Raw genomic sequence first — 19,238 nt, 5'->3', positions numbered from 1 at the left:
TTTTCATCAACCAGTTACCATTCAAAATCAAATTGAATAGAATTTATTGTTTCATTTCCATGAAATATACTACATGAACATTAATATCGGGGACCGAGCTTGCAGAAAACATAAAGAATTCATTACGAAAGAAGAAATTATAATAACATTCATAGTTCATACAGAAAATGTTCTATCTAATTACAGTTAATTCCCAGAGGAACGCAAAAATTTCCCTCACAAAGGCCCGGTTGCACAAAAGCCGGTAAAATTTTAATCCTGATCAATTTCACGTGAACCAAATCAAAGGAGACCATTTCAAAAAGATGGATCTATTGGAATTAATCAGAATTGAAAATAACCCGGCTTTTTTGCAACCGTCACGAAGTACCTGATTGAATGATTACAAAAGTTCAACAGCTGAGTCATAATTTTGACACAGTCCCACACACATGAGCTCGCTCACTCACTTCCATCATCAACAGACGACGTAATAATTATTATCAGCTGTTTTTCCAAGGATGAATAATGATTATCCTTTTGATGTCCTTCAACGAGTTTTCCCAGGGATGAGACCTAGTGCAATCGAATTTTTATATTATAACCTACTATGTTCTGAATTTCGTGAGAATCGTTAGAGCCGTTTTCGAGATCCGGTAAAATACAAACATATAAACATCTAAACATCTGAACATATGAATATAAAAACAGAAATTGCTTGTTCAATAGTATAGGATATCAAAAATAAACATTACTTCTGTAATTACTATAATATATAAGATGATGAGTTGGGGGAAATTATCCGTGTTGCTAAATTGTTTAAGACTCAAATCTTCTCATGCATCTTCTCCACTTGGACATCACTAAAATGAATAAAACAAGTTCAGCCTTAGACAAAATATCTGTGTTGCCAAATTGTGCAAAATTTCAATATTTTCATGCAATACCATAATAGCCAGATACATTCAAATTGACAACTCTTCATCGTCAAATTGAATACATCTTGTCCTTTATCGACTTGCATCAAAATATTAAAATTTTGAACAAATTGGCAACACAGATATTCTATTCAAGTCTCAAATCATTTTATACATGATAATATATCAATATCGGGGCACCGAGCTTTGCTCGTTATTTTTATCTATTGATAAACAGAACACAATTCTCTAAAATGATCGTGTTTATATTTCACAGCTGGCTATACGTCAGCTTTTGAATTTCGGGGATGCGATATTTTGATTTTCCACAGAATCACTCGCTCACTTTTTACTATCCACAGACGACGAAGGTCTCAGCTGTTTCAGCCAAGGATGAATTCTTTTTAATGTCGTTCAGCAAGTTTCCCCAAGGATGAGACCTAGTGCAATCGAATTTTTTATCATAAACATACTATGTTCCAAATTTCGTGAAAATCGTTAGAGCCGTTTTCGAGATCCGTTGAGCATAAATAACCGAATATGAAAATAACCAGATATAAAAATATAAACAGATGTACAGGAATAATTGCTCGCTTCATATGATAGGATTGATGAATTCCTTGATCCATTACGAACTGCATGTTATATCAAGTTTCAAGAATAAAATGACGAGAATATCCGCTCACTGACGCATGTTTTCAATATTGCATATTTTCCATAATCATATTACAGTAGTGTGAAAGTAGTCATTCCAGCTTTGAAACTTTATACTACAATCTTACAATATGGATCAATCATTCAATAATATTTTGAATTTATAGCTCTTACTGGAGTTCAGAATAGTTCACCGACCGTAGTGAGGTCTATGTTTCAACTCGATTTGCTTTTGTCTGTCTGTATGTAACGCGATTACGGCTTAACGCGTTGATAGAATTCTATGAGATTTGGCAGAAATATTCCTTTTTCAACTGCGCGTCGATGTGTACATAAGGTTTTCTCTGAAATTTTGCATTCTAAGGATAATATAAAAAGAAAAGGAATTCCTCCATACTCTGATATCACTATAATATATATCATCTACTTTGAAGATAGGATCATTCAGTCTATAGAATTATTTATAATCGATCAACTGACAAGGGGATTATTCGAAAACAAAATAACAGTTTGCAAGAGTAAAAATTATGATTAAACTGTGAATTGTGATTCAACTGAATCAACTAGAACAGGTGACATCAGATACTGGATGAGAAAACTGCGTGAAATCCACTGTTTACAGAACTACTAGTTAATTGATGTATTATTTGGGAGCCAGGAGGAGATATAGATATCTAGGAGAGGATATCTAGATAGAAGCGTTACAAACTAGATAGATATCTAGGAGAGGTAAGAGCGTTACAAACTAGATAGATATCTAGAAGAGGATATCTAGGTAGGAGCGTTACAAACTTTGGTCTGCCAGCACAGCCTGGTTCGTGGGTTCGAATCCCGCCGTTGATATGGACGTTTAATCGTATCATCGATATTCTATTGATCAATCATATGTATACATTGGAACTGACAACTTTAAAGAGCTAGAAAACGATAGCGCTATCTGCTTTGTCGAATGATAGACAAGGACCAATGCCAATCAAATACTGCCATCATAACGTGGACCTGACTGTACAAATAACTTCCTGCTTATGACAATAATAACTGTTCTCCTCCATAAATTCATTGAATTTCTACTCACTTAACGACTTTATTATAATTTTATGTTCATTCTGAAGACTTAGTTGAGTAGGAAAAACAATTTACTAGAAAACCTTGACTTGAAACGCGCCTATAAATAATAAATTTTGGCAAAGTATGCCAATTTATAGGGAATTATGGCAGAACGAAAGCCTCTCTATCGGCCATTGAAATGCTGGCAGGTTACCAACCAACATAAAGAACAGTGTGCCTTGCAAATAGTGGTAATGTGTAGGTCTACAATCGCAAAAATGCATCAGCTTTGAAAATAAAATATTAGGTCATAAAGTACCGTTTCTGATTGCTTGTTATGTGTGAGTTTAAAGTTCCAAGGTTGTGAATATTTTATTCCTTGGAGGCTCATTACGAGTGATTCATATTTATTTGAACTTATCTATACTATAATAAAGGAGGAATTGGCTTAAACATGTCGGGGATAGGAAATTCACGAGAATGACACATCATCACGTCACAACTACTGTACTGAATACCTTGAAATTTTTGCATATAGACTCTTAATTAACCAGACATGGTTATAGGCATATTTTCAAGATTTCATTGCGTCAAGTTTACAGTTTGTCAAGCTATGAAATAGACCCTTGCGGAGCACGGGTTACCTGCTAGTCTATAATTTAAAGATGGGAAAAAATTAAATTGACTTAAACATGTACAGGATAGAAAAATCATGAATGACGCATCATCACGTCTCAACTACTAACTGATTAACTTGAAATTTTGCATAATGGATTCTTAATTAACCAGGGATGGTTAAAGGCCTATTTCCAATTCTTCTAGATTTCATTACGTCAAGTTTTCAGTTTGTCAAGTTTTAAAATAGTTCTTCAAGGTTTTTATGTCAAGTTTTCAGTTTAAATTCCTCAAGATTCCATTACGTTCATTTCTCAGTTTGTCAAGTTTTAAAATAGTTCTTCAAGGTTTTTATGTCAAGTTTTTAGTTTAAATTCTTCAAGATTCAATTACGTCAAGTTTCCAGTTTGTACGTTATAAAATAGACCCTTGCGGACCACGGGCTACCTGCTAGTGAATCATAAATTTGAACGATGTACTGTAATATACTGTAGTTCAAGATAAAATTTGATTATTCTCAGATTTGAAAATTAATTTTTGCAACTCACTGGACGTCAAACCCGTTCAACCCCAGCTTGATATCAATTTTAACAATTTTCACAGCTTTCAAACCATAAACCCCATCCAAATTCAATCAATACCATCAATTATTGATGGATTTCATCAATTTTCGAACCCTAAAAACCCTCAAATCCAATCAGTTTTGCAACAATGCGTGATTCCCAACTGAGTTGACCCATTACAAATTTTATTCGACGCACTAGAATTTAATGTGCGACTCAAATGATGTTAAATTGCTGACATCGGCACATTTACTGGTGGCGAATTAAAATTGCATACTCCATTAGAGGGACAGAGACATTGTGAGAGAGTGAGAGAGATATCAGTGAGAGAGAATCATTCAGTAAGGGAGATAAACAATTAGAGAGATAGAGAGAGAGAGAGTGAGAGAGAGAGTGAGAAAGAGTGAGAGAGAGTGATTGAGTAAAATCAGATAATAGGGAGAGGAAGAATGACAGCATGTGTGATAGAGAAAGAGAAACGCTGATAAGTGGAAATAGTTGGAGAAAGAGAGAGGAAAAGGGAAAGAAAGACAGTAAGAGAGAGAGAGGGTGTGAGATAGTTGGAGATAGAGAGAGACAGAGTGTGAGAGCCTGTGTAAGAGTGAGTGAGAACGAGAGAGAGTGAGCTAGTGAGAGATTGATTGAGAAAGTGAGGGAGAGGGTATTATAGAGCGTGAGTGAGAGAGTTTGCTGGAGAGACAGGAATATCACTCTTCTTGTCTCTCTAGCAAACTCTCTCACTCACGCTCTATAATACCCTCTCCCTCACTTTCACAATAACTCTCTCACTTTCTCTCACCAGCTCACGCCCTCTCGTTCTCACTGAGTGAGAGAGTGTGTTGGTGAGTGGACCAATTCAAAATTTATCTGCAATTTGAAATAGTCGCGTATTTATGTGAGGGTATACACTGAAAATTATAGCTAACACATGGCTTCCATTATGCCAAATTGCATATAATTTATTTTAATGCGTCCAAATGGTGTAATTGCATCATAAGGCTGGAATATTGATCAGTTTTGAGTGTGTGATCGAATAATTTTAGAATAAGGGAGCATGATGATCTGATTTTGATCTGATAGTCACCGTTGAAAGTTCAGTATGACTTGATTTAGTGGTACTTTGATTGGATAAAGCTCTAATACTCTTGGATGGGTAGTGCTTTATCAAATTTGTAGATGTTTTTGTATTTTTGCTCCACTATAATTGATGAACGATGATTTAAAATCAGTTTAAAGTGGATTTTGAGAGCTGTTCATTGAATTATCTCTGTTTCTATTCATTTTTAGCTTCAAAATTTTATGAAATAACTTCAATGTGCAGTGATAATTGAGTCTAATATTCAACAGCAGTTTGGTGTCTTAATTCTTCCAAATTCAAAATTTCTAGCATTTATATTTTTGGACGAAAATTGAATTTGAACTCCTCACAGTAGAATCATAACCTATTCTTTTGAACATTTCATTATCAAAATTTGGAAATGGAATAGTTTTGGGCGAAGCCTGTTGTTACTACCCAATCATATTTATATGATTTATAATTTTATCCACAAATAAATGAAATAAAATAGATAATAACTGGCCGGTAACCCGTGCTCCTCAAGGGTCCAATTACAACTTGACAAACATAAAACTCGACCTACTGAAATCTTAAAAGAATGAAAATAGGCCTTCAACCATCCTCGGTAAATTAAGAATCTATATGCAAATTTTATAGTTAATCAGTTGACTAGTTAAGAAGTGATGATACGACATTCCTGAATTTTCTATCCCGTACATGTATAAGCCATGTATTTCCTTTATTATTATGGACTAACAGGTGACCGTGCTTCGCAAAGATCTGTTGAAAGCACAAAAAATTGGATATAGCTTTGTAGTTCCATGCTGATCTTAAAAGTATAAACAAATGTAATGATTTACAATAGATAGAATGATTTACGATACAGACGGACTTTACAATATAGAATGACTTTCTACAATACGGAACTATGACAATCATTTGAATGAAATTACCATCATGAATTCACCCTTATGAATTTACCCTCATGAAATTACCCTCATGAAATCACCCTCATGAATTTACCCTCATCATTTTGGCTCTTTTTCTTCTTAAGATTCACTCTATTTGAAATACCAACTTGAGTCTACGCACCGGCCACAGTGCCCATGTAGGATCCATAATGTATAATAATATGAAACCCTAATTTAAGTACTTGTATTTTATACTTCGTATTATTTATCATTTTTGTACTTGCTGTATTGTGGAATAAAGAAGATTGTTGATTGATTGAGATTTGATTGGTCTTTCATCTTATGTAAACTTTGTATAACAAATTGAGGGAATTTGATTCAATTATGACAATTTTAATTTATTGATCGATTGAGCAGGTAGTTTCTAGTCAGTTATACAGAGTTTCACTTTCTACTGTCAGTAAATAGTTGTAAATAACACCAATGATTTCCATTCAAACAATGCTGACAGATTAGACTGGATCTCACTATAGAAATAGCAACCAACATGGGATCGATTTGTATCAATCTTAAATCGGTTCGTATCAATTATAAATCGATTTGTATCAATTGGGAATCAATTTGTATCAATTGGGAATCAATTTGTATCAATATGAAATCAAGTCGTATCAATTATTAATCGATTCGTATCAATTATAAATCGATTTGTATCAATTGGGAATCAATTTGTATCCATTTATGAGATCAAGTCGTATCAATTGAGGATCAATTTGTATCCATATCAAATCAAGTCGTATCAATAATAAATCGATTCGTATGAATTTATTTGTAGGACGACAAGTACATGGCTCACACATGTTGCTGATCTAATATTTCGATAAACAATAAATCTTCCACCACTTGTATCATGGTTAGAGCTCACCACAAGCTACAAAAATCAATAACTCATAATTATTTCCCCATCCATCATTCATATATATTTATCAACATTCGGTTGAAATTTGGATTCATCCTCCACCAACCCGGCGTTTTGTAGCCTATCTTATCCTCAACAGCGAATTCTCTAGTTTCAGGGTTCAATTCATAATACAATAGTGAGGTCCACGATATAATTTATTCATTTATTGGATGGAGCAAACAATACAATAGTCGAAAAAAGGAAAAACAGTTCATTGTCCAAAACTTCTTCTATTTCCTGATTTTGTCATAAATCGTCCAAATATTATGTGGGTTATGTCCACTTCAATTTCAACACGAAATCTTCAATCTGTAACTATTATAGCAGTGTAGAAAAATAGCAGAACAACGTTTTCGATCATCTGAGCTAAAGACGGTAGTTGATACAGGTTTATTGATGTAATATTAACTGTTCATTCTGGTTTAAAATGATCAATTATATTTTATTAAGCAAGAAATTATATTTCCCAACAATTTCATAATGAATTTTCATGATTACGATGAAATATTTTGTTAATTGACTGTTAATCCTACATTCTTAAGACAATCTGGCAACAGAGCATAGCGAGAAAGAAATAGCGCTATCCGCCTTGTTAAAATGATAGACAAGCATAGCAATACAATCGCTAATCAAACTCTGCCATTATAACGTGGACTTCACTATAGTCTTTCAATTCAGTATGAATAATATATTACAACAAAATCACATTAACAGACTAGTCAAAAAGTTTATGAGAATTTCAAGAACAGGAAGTTTCAAGACATTTCTAAACAGAAATTTTAAATTTGTTGGAATGTTTTAAACACAAATGCGTGAGGGAAAACAGGAAATACAGAACAGAAAAGAAATCAAATTTATTCTTAATTGAAAAGACTGAGAAATTGTCAAAAACCACAGATTTTATTGATAATTAGAAAGACCAATTCCGGTTGTTACACCATTGTCAATCTCTGATAAACTTCAATAAATCTGTGGTTCTTGACAATTTCCTAGTCTTCTTATTTTAATATGAATAATTACCACAAAATCAACTTCTCAACTACACAAAGAGTAATAAGAATTCTGTTCAAGTAGAATATCAATTGTCTAAATATTATCGAACAATTTATCGGTTACCCAAACAAAAGTCAGCTATTTTACGATGAGTTCTTAGTATGGGAACAAGAGTCTCTCGAGCAGTTGTAGAAAACGTATTTCGTGAACAATCAATATCGTTGAATTCACAATTGAATTATACATTCCAGCAATAATTTTACAATTAGTTCGGTATCAGCAATCAGTTTAACTTTGTCAGCAATGAAAAATTGCACGTGTCAATTCAGTTATCTTGACTTATATCTGATTCATTTTGGTAGAGAGTTAGTGGGAGAGATATTTTAAATATTTTTTTCGAAGAATGGACATTGATATGTTCAAAGCTCCCCCAATTTATGTAGATGCATAACAATATGATTATCTATAGTTATTATATTACAAATTACTTTTTCATATCATATACAGTTCAATAATTATTTTCTTAGTCTATATTATGCAAATTCATCTATAATTTTGCTGTATTGTAAGCTATTGTATATAAGTGTATAAGCCAGTATATATTGCAATCTACATGAATAAAGTACTCAATCAATCAATCAATTCAGCTAGTCAATGAGATCAGATATATATAGTAATAATTTATTGTTTTCAAACTACTTATAAAATGAGCTTAAATCAGTCATCACTTTTATAGTAACACAAGCGCAATCTTATATTGTTTTCTCTCTTTTCAGAGGACATACTAGTCCTACATAAGAGGTTCATATTTATTTTATTTTCATTTATTTACAATGCAAATGAGACCAATGTAATAACATTGGTAGATAAAATAATAAGTTGGTCCTTGTGCTATTTTTCTTCCACATTTGTAGGTGACACAGTCCAAGATGAGGTTGGAATTTCAAGTGTACAAATTTTACAAAATTCTAGTCCAAAATAAACATGAAAACTGAAAATTTTGAACTTAGATGGCTTGAATTAATAAATTGATTAGGAATATTCCACTCAATTGTCACTAGTAATGAATAATTGACCGAGCTAAGTGAGGTCTAAGATTCAAGTCGACGGTTTGGCATTTCTCTTGATGTTTGAATGTTTAAATGTTTATTTGTATCGCATTTACGGCCAAACGCGGTAATAGATTTTCATGAAATTTGGCAGGTATGTTTCTTTTTTAATTGCGCGTCGACGTATATACAAGGTTTTTTGGAAATTTTTCATCTCAAGGATAATATAAAAGGAAAAAGGAGCCTCCTTCATACGCCAATATTAGAGTAAGAATCAGACCATAGACTATTCATCATTAATCAGCTGAAAAGTGATTACACAGATGTGTGGAGAAGCCAGTCTATTGCTGTATTTCCATAAGGTTCATAGTTTCAATCACGGTATTTAGATAAAAACGGTAGGGGTCATGAGATGTGTGCGCAGAGGCCAGCTAGCTAGATTGCGTCATCACCACCAACCGAGGTTTTTAACACCTATACTATATTTATGAAACTTATTTGTTAAAGACAGATGATTTTATGTAAAATGACGTCAGCTGCACCGGAAATTTAGCACAAACATGCGCGTGACACCTACCGTCTACTTCTATATACCGTGGTTTCAATCAGGTACTTGTGGATGAGAATACTTCGTGAGGTCTACTGTTCACAGAACTACTAGTATTGAGTTATTTAAGAAAATTGGAACCATTGAAGAAATACATACTTGTAAACACTAAAGCTGAGCTGAAATATGACTATTTGGTTGTGTCTATGACAGAATCCCAAATTTATCATATTTTCAACCACAATAGACAAAATTCACGCCTTGGGAACTAGGATGTGATGTGTGATGGGACACTTTGCAACAGGCAAGTCTTGAATGAAACTGAAATATTACTGACTAAGCAACTTGAATAGATCTACACAAAAGCGTGTACTGTGTACTGTATTGTACTGTTTATAGACGGTAATTTACTGTGAATGGGAGAGATAGGGAGTGAGAGAGTGGGAGAAGAAGAAGGAAGAGATGAGAAAGAAGAAGACAAGGTAGAGAAGAAGAGAGATATGAAGAAGAAGGAGACGTTGGAGAGAAGAAGAGAGTGATGAAGAAGATGGCGACGAGGAAGAGATAGAGAAGGAGGAGACGAGGGAGAGAAGAAGAGAGTGATGAAGCAGAAGGAGACGAGAAAGAGAAGAAGAGAGTGATTGAGATCAAGGAGACGAAGGAAAGAAGAAGAGAGAGATGATAAAGAAGATGGTGACTAGGACGAGAAGAAGAGAGTAATGAAGAAGAAGGAGACAAAGAAGAAAAAATGGAGACGAGAAAGAGCAGAAGAGAGAGATGAAGTAGGGAAAGACAGGAAAGAGAAGAAGAGGGAGATGGAGAACAAGGAGACGATGATGAGGTGAGAGAGAGAGAGAGAGTGATTGAGTACTTTATTTATGTAGATTACAATATATACTGGCTTATACACTTATATGCAATAGCTTACAATACAGCAAAATTATAGATGAATTTACATAATATAGACTAAGAAAATAAGTAGATAGAGAGGATGAAAAAGTGAGAGAGAGAGTGTGAGTGAGGAGAAACCAAAGAAAAAGATTAATACCAGGGAGAGAATTTCGAGTATTCAAAGACGGATGATGGAGAGAAAGTAGAGGGAGAAGGAGAAAGACAATGGAGTGAAGAAGGAGAAGAAAGAGGAAGGGAAAAAGGAAATAGAGAAGAAAACAAGAAGAAGTAGTGAAAGGAAGGGGAAGAATGAGAAAAAATGGGAATAGAAAAACCTTTTTTAATAATTTTATTTTATTTGAATGTGTTGTATTCAGAGTGAATTATTGCGGAGGATGATGAAGGAGTAGAGAAGAAGAGGAAGAAGAAGAAGAAGGAAGAAGAAGAAAAAGAAGAAGGAAGAAGAAGAAGAAGAAGAAGAAGAAGAAGAGAAGAAGAAGAAGAAGAAGAAGAAGGAGAAACTGGGGAAGAAGTAGAAGCAGAACCTTGGAATACACTATCTTGCATTTCATTTGAATATATGATGTATTTGGAGTGAAAAATTGAGAAAGAAGATGCATTTGAAGATGAACAAGGAGAGAAAGAAGAACTAGACAAAGAAATTGTGGAAGTGAAGGCTGGCTGCATTTGGATGCATGCGAATGCATTGATGACGTCAACACTGGAGGCTCAAGTAACACTATTTTTTAACAACACTGGCCAAGCACATTCCATTACTAAACAATACAGTGCGCATGTCACGCTTGTCATCATCATCATCATCATCTTCACAATCATCATCATCATCATCACAATCATCATCATAATATTGCGAAGGTCACAACTTCTCATATCCTGCAATTATTTGCAACGAAATAATTTGTAGTTCAATAATGTTTGTCATTATGAATGATTCTGATTTGATTTCTATTTTGAAACTTTTTTATTCTCCTACAACTTCTAATAACATGAGAAATTTACAAAATAATTATATTATCCTTTAGATAAGGATAGCGCTATCTGTTTAGTTAACTGATAGACAAGGAAGCAACACTAATTTTAATCAAATACTAACATTATAGAGAGGATCTCACTATAATGTAATTTATAATTCACCGAGCGAAGTGAGGTCTAAGATTCAAGTCGACAGTTTGGCATTACTCTTAATGTTTAAATGTTTGAATGTATAAATGTTTATATGTTGCGCATTTACGGCGAAACGCGGTAATAGATTTTCATGAAATTTGACAGGTATGTTCCTTTTTTGATTGCGCGTCGACGTATATACAAGGTTTTTGGAAATTTTGCATTTCAAGGATAATATAAAGGAAAAAGGAGCCTCCTTTATACGTCAATATTAGAGTAAAAATCAGACTATAGAATTATTCATCATGAATCAGCTGACAAGTGATTACACAGATGTGTGGAGAAGCCAGTCTATTGCTGTATTTCCATAAGGTCTATATTTTTAATCAGGTGGATGAAACTTGTGGATGAGAATACTGCGTGAGGTCTACTGTTCACTGAACTACTAGTATTAACGATTATACTCCAGTAATCTCATCATATTAAGCGAGCAATTTCTGTATTTATATATCTGGTTATTTATATATCTGGTTATTTTTATATCTGGCTATTTTTATATCTGGTTATTTATGTTTAACGGATCTCGAAAACGGCTCAAACGATTTCCACGAAATTTGGAACAAGTACGTTTATGATATAAAGATTCGATTGCACTATGTCTCATCCTTGAGAAAACTCGCTGAACGACATTAAAAGGATAATTCATCCCTGGCTGAAACAGCTGTGAATAGTAAAAAAGTGAGTATGTGAAAAATCAAAATATCGCATCCTCTAAATTCATAAGATGACGTATAGGCAGCTGTGAAATATAAACACGATCATTTTAGAGAATTGTGTTCTGTTTATCAATAAATAAAAATAACGAGCGAAGCTCGGTGCCCCGATATTATACGATTCCTACTATATTACGAGATTACTCGTATTTTGATCCTGTTTCACTGTATTACAATAATTTACATAGTCTTATGCTTCAAGAAGCATTAATGGATATGGTTGCTTGAGAGTATAATGGATATAAATTGAAGGAATTCCATGAATAAATAATGCCTGAATATTTCTTTGTCAAACAAAGAACTGAAAGTAGTCAGAGTTTAAAGCCGTGTCGACACTGAACAAATGTTCGACAAACATGTTTGTTGGAATAGTTTGGCCAAATTTTATCATGTTTGACAAACAATGTTTGCTCGTGACCAGTGTGGGCACACAAACAGGTTTTATGTTTTACAGCTGTCAACTCTGAAAATGTTTGGAAAAACAGTATTTTTTTGTCTGACAAACAATGATTGTCCAAAGTTTTCAAAATGTTTGTCTCTTAGCCCCTCAACAAACGTGTTTGCCGAATATGTTTGTCGAACATAGATACAGTGCGAACACGGCTTCAGAAGGAAGAAAAACCTTCTACGCGTAGTTAAGTTTTAATGCTTGTTTTCTGTAGAGTACTATCGTAGTAGTTAAGTGATTAGTGGCTTATGAGTATTTAATTTCAACCGCAGTAGAACCGTAAATTATTTCAAATGATTTTGCAAAACTAGTCAATGGAGTAATTCTATCACATTAATACTAGGTGCTGTATTTATTCGTCTCATCAACCAGTAGGCTATGGATGTGAGTCTATTAAAACAACGAAAAGTTTTAAGGGAACTAAAATTCATAGACTTAATCTTGAATCGATAAAATCATCACTGTTTATCTCAATGATATCAATATTTTATTGAAAAAAAAACCAAGTGGATTGTAGGGATTCCAAATTCTATTATAGGTGGGGAATAAACCAATCAATACTTCTGAACTCAATCATAGCAACAATATTAATCTACAAGTTTTCATTTACTTATCTACTTATCTTGCCATTATTTTCGTGGATTCCCTAAGGTGCGTAAAAATGCGTACAGACTCTCGCTCTGCTCCGCAACCGAACGTCACTCCAGCAGAGCGATTGATGATCGACCGGGGAGCAAGAGTGGTTCGACCGGGGAACGCGAGAAGATCTAACATCTTCCGTAACGTTCATGATGGGTGCGTGGGCGGAGCGGCTGTGGTTCGATGGTGGTACGAGGGCGGTACGAGGGAGGAGCGTGCTCGGTGCGGGTTGGAAGCGCGAATATGTGTACGCAGCTTAAGATTTACGCACCGCGGACACGAGCAATTCACTTTTAATCAGCTGATGCCAAGCTTTTTATAATTATATCTTACCGTTTCTGTAAAAATACAGATATAATCAGCTGATTAAAAGTGAATTGCTCGTGTTTGTGGCGCGTAAATCTGTACGCACATTTAGGCTCGTTTGCACACTGGATTTAATCAGCTGGTGGCTTAAACTCAAAATAAACCACATTATAACGAACGAGACTTGATATTAATTCAATCCAGTTTGAAATGGAATTTAGTTTAAACTGTCACTATGCGATCGACAAGCGTTATCAACTTTTTATTACTCTTTCTGAAAACATTTTACTTATTAAAATAAATATTATTGTTGAACATCTCCAATTCATTCAAAAACAACTCTTCATAATTTCATTTATAACATTATGAATCACTTTCCCAAAACATAAATAGTTCATTCAATCTGAACACTTGGAGATTTCCAATTCATGTTCGAAAACAATCTTTTATCTTGAATGTGATAACATTATCCTCAAACTACTACTCAAAATATTCCATTAAATCTGTCCACCCCAACTTATCTAATAAATTTGGCGGATAAACAACTTTGTTTTTCCATTTTATTTATCATTCGAAGATAAAAAACGGAAAATTCCAAGGATAATACCATGATTGGATTTCAGGATTTGTCTTGGAAGAAATAAATAATTTTTCTAGCTAACATTCTGATAATAATCTGAGACAAAATCATGTCCTTTCTTAATTCATTCCGCTTTCCCGATCAATTCTCTTCTTATTGACATCAGAAAGATTTATCTCTCTCTCTCTCTCTCCTCTCTCTCTCTCTCTCACTCTCTGAACTCCGTCCCACTCTCTCTGTTTTAGACTGGTAGACCTTCAGTGAGTATCAAAGATAAAGGGTTTATTTGAATATACAGTATTCATATGTTATTCATAATCGTATCAATGTATAGTAGCTTACTACATTAGTGAAAGTATTGAAGTACGATAATAAGGCTAGTTTCACACTCATTCAGTTCGTTTCGTTTTCGGTTTGTTTTCGGCAAATTCCGATAAGTGTGAAACGGTAATTCGGTTTGAATAGAAACCGAATAGAAACCGCATGGAACCAAACGCCCATTTGACTCTAATAAATTCCATCAGGTTTCAATTCGTTGCTAGCGAGAGGCTACTTTCACACACTTTCGGTTCGGTTCGGTTCGTTTCGCATCCGGTTCGTTTTCGACAAAGTGTGAAACGATGATTCAGTTTAAATTCGGTACCGAATAGCAACCGCATAGCACCGAACGCCCCCTGGACACGAATAGGTTTCATCATATTCGAATTCGTTGCTAGGGAAACAGGAAAAAACAAAGTCTTTTACACACGCTTGCCTTTTTACTTTCCTTGCCCTATTACCATAGGTAAGGAAAATATTGCTTTCCGAAAAAAATTAAGGTACCCCAATTTCTAAATTTCTATACGTTTCAATGTCCCCTGAGTCCAAAAAAGTGTTTTTTTGGGTATTGGTTTGTATGTGTGTGTGTGTGTGTGTGTGTGTGTGTGTGTGTGTGTGTGTGTGTGTATGTGTGTGTGTGTATGAGTGTATGTGCGTCTGTGTACACGATATCTCATCTCCCAATTAACGGAATGACTTGAAATTTGGAACTTGAGGTCCTTTCACAATAAGGATCCGACACGAACAATTTCGATCAAATGCAATTCAAGATGGCGGCTAAAATGGCGAAAATGTTGTCAAAAACAGGGTTTTTCGTGATTTTCTCGGAAACGGCTCCAACGATTTTGATCAAATTCATACCTTAAATAGTCATCGATAAGCTCTATCAACTGCCACAAGTCCCATATCTGTAAAAATTCCAGGAGCTCCGCCCCATCAATGCAGATAGATTTCCAATTATCAGGCTTCAGATACAATTGGAACAAAAAAAATCAAGTGGAGTAGATTGACCATGAAAATCTCTACAATTAATGTTCAGTAACATTTTCACCTAAAATTGAAAATAAGCTTTAAATTCGAGAAAATGTGATTATTCAATTGCTAATCATTGTTGATTCTATTGAATCATTCACTATGAAGAGATAGCAGACCTCATGTGTGTCTCCAGCGTTATTGCCCTGTCACCAGCTGGCTCAAATCTTTGAATAGTAGACTTGAGATGCGCGGGAACACTAGCGTCAGGTGATCAATTTTCATAACGGCAAGGAAAGTTGTGTGAGTGCGCCACACCAGATTTTTTGTTTTTATTTTAACCTGATATCGTGATTATCTGTTTCAAAATTCTCCAAGTCAAAATCATATGGTCAATTCATTTCTGTTAGTTCACAGGAACGTTTTTTTCTCAATGAATAGTTTCCTAAGAAAAAAATATGAAAGACATAAATCAAAACTCAGGGAGAATTTTTATTATTTTTATCTTTCCACGAATATTACATGATTTCATCAATGAAGAGGAGAGATGAAGTTTATATACCATGTGTCAAAACAAGGAACAAATTTTCAATTTAAAAAAATAATCTCTCTGAACCTCCAAAATTAACATGATCAAGAAAAAAATATTCAAATAATTTACAATTTTCAATTAAATTTAAAATTTTGTTGTTCAAGAAATAACATCTTACAATTTAACACCAGCTGTTATAATATTTAAATATACCAGCATCAACTGTGAAAATCCAAACACAGCTGTGTTTGAGAAGAAAATACCTAATTAGAACCGTACCTAATTAGAACCTGACATGTATGAAAGCCTCATTCTTTTTCGGTAACGAACCGAACCGAACCGAAAATGAACCATACCGAATGAAACCGAATGCGTGTGAAGCTAGCCTAAATAGCTTCAATAAACTTATAGCTCACTACAGAAAGACCAATGAATTTGAGACTAACTGTAGATTCCAGATTGCCGCTATTTAAAGATCATGGATTGTATGTTTCTAAATGGCAATATTATTCGCGACCATTCCATATTTGGATCTGGTGTGCTGAGTTCCTCAAATGTATGTTTCATGTTCGTTGTTTTTTATTTGGAAATACAGTAAAAGTTTCCTAATGAGGTCCAATTTTCCATCTGAATAAGCCACACAAGATTCCATGAATTATTTTGCGGGGAAGTGAATATTTAGTCTTTGCTGAAATACTAACTTGGGACAAAAGTTTTTGTAGCAAGACAAGAAAAAATCTTAGGTGCGGTTGCTCAAAAGCCTGTTAAATCCCAATCATGATTGAATGCTACAAGGGCTTATCAGAGAAGGCTTTTCGGAAAGAAGTCATCTCTGATGCTCAACCGTTCAGTACAAAATTTGAATTAACACAGTAGACTCAAACTCTAAACTCCTTCTTCCAATTTGTCTAGTGGAAATATTTATCCAGTTCCTTTCATATTTTTACCAACTGTGTAATTAGATTTAAATAATGAGACATCATATCATATCATAGAAACTTTATCGGAACATGCGAAGGAACGTAGACTATTTACATCATAATTTATGATAAAATAGGATTTATAAAAATCACAATTATAAATCGTCTCAAGTAATGATAATTATTTAACGAAAATCCAAATTGAATGCTGTATATCACCACGAAGACTTCTGATACTGCAAATATTATTGATATAAAAAATATTGATAATTATTATTAATTCATCAGCATTTGAATAAATGCAATATTTCATTAATTTCCATCTGTCGTCTCAAGTATTTGACAAATACAGCAAGTTGAAGCAAATTGATTCATATAGTATCGAAAGATTTTATTATGTGAAACTCCCTATTATATTATATCATCAAACACACCATAAGTAAATAAAGTAGCCTACCTTATCAATAACCCATTTTCACGAAAAAACCGTTAAGTCGAACAAAATATAACTTGGAACTAACCCAGTAGGCCTATATCCGATTTGAAATGAATGAATGAATTTTATTTGCCAAAAACAAAATACAAAAAAGCTTTACAAAAAATAAATATAAGTATATGCTACTGCACTTAAACCAAGATACATACAATTATTTAATTAGATATAATAACGAAATGATATCCTTTACATTACAAACAATAGTTTTAAAATGAAGATACAATTTATGATCACATGCATAAGTACAGTAGGTGAGGCAAAAACACCGGCAAAAGGAAGATTCCTTGTGCGCCAGTGTGAGTCGTAAATCAGCTTAATCAGGGATGTAATATATAGGATGTAATATATATAGAACTTGAATCTAGCGTATGAAGTGTTCCAAAATATAATTTTTAATATGAAGTTGATTATTGTATAAAAGTCAACGATTGGAAATAATTCAAGTTTAGCCATGCCTCTATGGCTCTTTTTCTGTGTTTATTATTTCGGAAATTAAGTGGAAATTCACTTTCTAGTATATTTATGAATTTACTGCTAATGTAGTAAAGTTGCCTTCTAAGAAGAGCTGAGTTGGTGTTATATATATTTCATATTTTCTTATTGTATTAGGTCTAAGATTATAATTTATGTCATCGGCTAGAGGGAAATTATGCTCGTATTTGAAACTGTAATTTGTTATGCAACTAAGATATAACTGTCGTATAGTTTTAACATCAAATTTACTGAACAAAATCTTACTATCATAAGCTCTAGGTTTCTTTAAAATTGTCTTTATGATGAATTTTTGTATTAGAAAAAGGTTTTATAATATGGGTATCGAGACCAATATGGGTATTTAGAATGTAAACATGACACATTATTACATCAAAGCATCAAAGCCCCCATAGAATGAACGAAAACACTTACCTTCTAATACAAAATCTGCCGAAAACACACTGTTATCACCTAGGCTATCACCAATATACGACTACACCAATTTCAGGACAACAACAATTTAACTGCAACCTGTCACCTACACAAACTGAGACTGATCGCGTACAATTTTCAAACACGCACAACTCAAAAATAGACGCGCACACACACGCAAACCGTGAATGTCACACGAACGCACGCTTCAACTAACCAACGTTTAACCAGCGTTTGAACCAACGTTATGTAACCGCACGCACAAATCGACGTTTCACACCGGCCTGTTTCAAAAGAGACAAACTCTAAGACTGACCTACAGGTAGGCTAAACTGAAATGGACTCTCTTATCACAGTAAACAACTGGGATAGATGGTATCTCTGTCTCTCTCACGATTGGACTACCTCTCTCACGATCACTCTCTTTTTCTCTCTCTACCATTTCTTCTCACTCAGTACCGCTCACTCACTCATACTCTCTCTATATCATTTATTTTCACTCAGTACCACTCACTCTCTCTCTACCATTTCTTCTCACTCAGTACCACTCACTCACTCACTCTCTCACTCTCTCTCTACCATTTATTCTCACTCAGTACCACTCTCTCTCGCTCTACCATTTCTTCTCACTCAGTACCACTCACTCACTCACTCTCTCACTCTCTCTCTACCATTTATTCTCACTCAGTATCACTCTCTCTCTCTCTCTCTCTTCACCATTTACTCGCACTCAGTACCACTCACTCACCCCCTATCATTATTCTATTCTCACTCATTCTCTCTCGCATTCTCTACCATTTGTTCTCACTCAGTACCACTTATTCTCTCTCGCTTCCACTCCACTACAATTAAAATTTCCCTCTCTCACACACAATTACTCTTTCTCTGATGTTATCTCTGTCGCTCTTATATTCACTTACACTTTCCCACTTACTCATTCTCTCTCATACACTGTCTCAATAGTTCTTTCTCGCTCCCTCACTCGTAGTAGATAGTCATAGTGAGGTTGTCTGTTAAATTCTCTCTCACTTTCTCCTACTCC

General features: G+C 34.2%; 1 protein-coding gene across 1 annotated transcript in view; it reads right to left on the bottom strand.

Annotated features, from left to right (window-relative positions):
* The window catches only part of LOC111062656, a 406,489-nt gene extending 387,943 nt beyond the window's left edge, over positions 1-18,546 (bottom strand). The window contains exon 1 of the mRNA XM_039436644.1: positions 18,197-18,546. The gene's annotated coding sequence lies outside the window, so the exon portion shown is untranslated. The remainder of the gene's footprint in view (positions 1-18,196) is intronic.
* Between the last annotated feature and the right edge of the window lie 692 nt (positions 18,547-19,238).

The sequence above is a fragment of the Nilaparvata lugens genome, chromosome 10 (assembly GCF_014356525.2).
Source record: "Nilaparvata lugens isolate BPH chromosome 10, ASM1435652v1, whole genome shotgun sequence".
NCBI classification, from domain to species: Eukaryota; Metazoa; Arthropoda; class Insecta; order Hemiptera; family Delphacidae; genus Nilaparvata; species Nilaparvata lugens.
The sequence above is the reverse complement of the archived record's forward strand: the minus strand, read 5'-3'. Positions and strand labels throughout refer to the sequence as shown.